The sequence below is a fragment of the Mandrillus leucophaeus genome, unplaced genomic scaffold, assembly GCF_000951045.1.
Source record: "Mandrillus leucophaeus isolate KB7577 unplaced genomic scaffold, Mleu.le_1.0 Scaffold185, whole genome shotgun sequence".
In the NCBI taxonomy this organism is placed as follows: domain Eukaryota; kingdom Metazoa; phylum Chordata; class Mammalia; order Primates; family Cercopithecidae; genus Mandrillus; species Mandrillus leucophaeus.
In genome coordinates this window covers 1,384,135-1,387,734 of record NW_012101865.1, presented here as the reverse complement: position 1 = coordinate 1,387,734, position 3,600 = coordinate 1,384,135, and the positions used below count along the sequence as shown (strand labels likewise).

General features: G+C 42.0%; 1 protein-coding gene across 2 annotated transcripts in view; it reads right to left on the bottom strand.

Annotated features, from left to right (window-relative positions):
• RCAN3 (RCAN family member 3) overlaps nucleotides 1–3,600 on the bottom strand; it is a 55,909-nt gene that overhangs the window by 51,364 nt on the left and 945 nt on the right. The window lies entirely within an intron of this gene.

Sequence of the window (3,600 nt, the reverse complement as noted above, 5' to 3'; positions counted from 1 at the left end):
AGATTTTGAAATTTGAGAAAGTCAACCTATTCTTGATAAGATTTTGTTTGTTTCAAGTTCCCTCGTCTAACCCGTAAAAAGATTTTAAAAAACAGAACACAGGAAATAATCCTTCACCTGGCTTAAAAAAAATTCTTAGAATGTCACACCTTCATTTCCTGTTTTCTACCTTCAATTTTGAGTACCTTTTTTTTTTTTTTGATATAACTTCAAACAGAAGTTATAAGAATAGCACAAGGAATTCGGGTACGCTGTACCCTTTACCCAGAGTCACTAATTCCTTCTGTTTTGTCCATCTGCTTTATCTTTCTCTGTTTTTACAGACGTGCATTTTCCTGAGCCATTGAAAGATGGAACATACCCCTTTTACTTCCAAATACTTCAGTGTATAAGAACAAGATCATTTTCTTACATAACCCATAAGATATTTATCAAAAATAGGAAATTTAACATTGATATAATACTATTACCTAATACATAATTTGTCAAATGCATAATCTGGATTCAAATTTTGTCAGTTATCCTAATAACGTCTTAGCTATTTTCCTTCCTTTTTTTTTTTTAGATTATTGTCAAATTATTTGTCTTTTGTCCCAAGATATCTGTATTTCTTTTTTCTTTTTTTAGAGACAGGGTCTCTGTCACCCAGGCTAGAGTGCAGTGGTATGATTACCGCTCTGCTCCAACCATCACAAGACTCAACTGTTCCTCAGTTTACCAATCCAGGGAACTCCTGACTGGCCCAGCAGAATGGGCTGAACCAATATCCTCCAGCTCCTGTAAGCAAAAAGTCTGTGCTATTCCAGGTTTCCCATCATCTCCAGCACAACTGTAACTGCCGCTGGCTTCTGGCAAATTGTTTCTTCATGGAAATATCAAATGAGTGGAAAAACTCCAAGTAGCATGACCATCTGGTCCGCCACAACAAGCCTGTGACAAAAGTCACCTATCAAGGCAAAATGTCAAGCACATGGCATGGATCTTGCATTTTCTGTTCTGATCAGGAAAAGGCAAGTTTTTTCTCCTCCAGGATTAAAATAATAATTTTTCAAATTAATAGGCTTCCCAACTTGGTGAACATTTCAATATCTTAGCTAGAAGCACTTTTTACTTTTTGTGTGTGTTAAAAATGCTGGCAAGCAATACTGGAAGCAAACAAGTGCTCCATTATCAGGTCTACAAGCGTCCTGCTGAATAACCTTGGGAAAAATCACTTGCCTTTTCCGTATTTATAAAATGAACAAAATAAAATACATAAAATGTATAAAATATATAAAATAAACACAGGTGCTTTGGGCTACTAAGTTCCTTTTATAAATTTCTAAATTATAAATTTCAACTAAGTTAAAAAACAAAACGAAACACCTGGACTGGTGTGGTGGCTCATGCCTGTAATCCCAGCACTTCGGGAGGTGGAGGCAGGTGGGCTGCCAGAGCTCCAGAGTTCAAGACCAGCCCGGGCAACATGGCAAAACCCCGTCTCTGCAAAAAAATACATGGTGCACGTCTGTAGTCCCAGCCACTCAGGAGGCTGCGGTGGGAGGACTACTTCAGCCTGGGAGGCCAAGGCTGCAGTGAGCTGTGTTTGCACCACTGCACTCCAGCCTGGGCAACACAAGGAGAACTTATCTCAAAAAAAAAAAAACAAAAGAAAAAGAAAACGAAAACAACGAAAAGCCACTTAGGACCATCAATGGGAAGTTCCAAACGGCTATCACAAAGCCCTACCTTCTATTCTCTACTCATTTACCCCTTACAGGTAGAACTGTACTATTTTTTAGTAGCTGTGTGTAAGAAAAATTTGGTGCGACAGTAAACAGGTGAAAATCTGATTTTTGTATTTTGTATGTTTCAGTGACCCATGTCCTGTTTTCACACATAACCTAGAAGTAGTCCTGTTAAAATTGAGGTTCCACTCCACCAGGAATTTGTTAGCAAGAGACAGATAGAAATAAACAACCACCACCAGCCTACAAAACACATGAAAACAACAGGCTTCAAAGAATAACTGAAGTTGAGATATATAAGACTGATGCTATTTGTTGTGCTGTGTGTAATTCCTTTCCCCTGGATAGAACCTTTACATTCTAGGGAGAAAGTGGAGGCTGCTGTGGGTTTTTTTTCTAAGTAACAAATGGTGTTGAACTTCAGAGCTTCCATTATTTCACAGGCTTCAGGCTAATGGATTTCCGGTTCACACGACTTTTCATGTTTGAAGTCCTTCAATCAACAACTCTAACACCATACAAAATCTGCTCTTGTCTGTTACCTAATGTTCACGTTTGAAACCTTTGCAAACGTTGTATTTCAACAACAGGAAAAATCTTGTTTCCTAGAGAAGCACTGAAATCTGTTTCCAGGCTAAGAAAAAAGGTCTAGGCCGGGCGCAGTGGCTCATGCCTGTAATCCCAGCACTCTGGGAGGCAGAGGTGGACGGAAGGCTTGGGCCCAGGAGTTCAAGAACAGCCGGGCAACATGGTGAGACCCAATCTCTACAAAAAATTAGCCGGCACCTGCAGTCCCAGCTACTCGGGACGCTGAGAGGTGGGAGGATCGCTTGATCCTGGGAAGTTGAGGCTGCAGTGAGTTGTGTCTGCACCACTGCACTCCAGCCTGGGTGACAGAGCCAGGCCTATGCCTCAAAAAGAAGGACAGGACAGGACAGGACAGGACAGGAAAGGAAAGGAAAGGAAAGGAAAAGAAAAGAAAAGAAAAAAGGCAAGGCTTGCCAATGCAGTAAAACGTAAAGCTGATGATGACCTGGCTAACGAAGAGACTGAGTTTTCAGGCTTTTCACAGTCTTTTTGCATGGAAAGCCCATTTCTAGAAGATCAATTTAAATCCCCACCAAAAAGAACACATTTGTGTGATGCATATCTAGCTCCTGAATTACGTGTTTACAGAGCTTAACATATTGAACTAAAGCCAATGAAACAGTCTTAGAACAAATTACATCGTATGTAATCACAGCTACCGATAAATCAATTGCTTCTTTTGCCAAATAGTACATCAGAGACTTCTATGAAAAGTTCAAATAAATGTGGTGTACTCGGTGGCTTCCAACAAGTGAAAGCGAGTATTTTTGGCTTTCAGCACTACAGGAAAACATCACTTTAAATAATCCTTGTTTGTATCTGAAACACGGATCTGGATTGCTTCCTACACTAGAATCCTAATCTCTAAAGGAGATGATCAGATTTTGCACGGAAGCTAGACGAATCAACCTGGAACAGATCACTCCTGCCCTACCTGTCCAGGCGGCGGACAGAAGCAGACAGACAAGTTTCAAGAAGTTAGGGAGTCACTGATGCGATGGTGATCCACGCACCGTGGGGGCAGCGGGGCAAGGGAGAAAGACAGGGGGCTTCCACCTTCCAGGCGCCCATGCACCGCTCCTGCCTTCAGAGGTAGGCTGGGCCTGTCGGCTTTTCAAAAAGTCAAACACTTGGTGGGAGAAAATCGTTGGTGGAGAAGACAAAAACACTTTTGTTTTGTTTTCCGGGACACTACCCTCGAGGCTGCCAGACTAGACCCCACGAGGGAGAAGGGTGCGGCGGGAGGCGACGTCGCGCGCGGCAGCATCTCCGGGTCCCGCGGCTG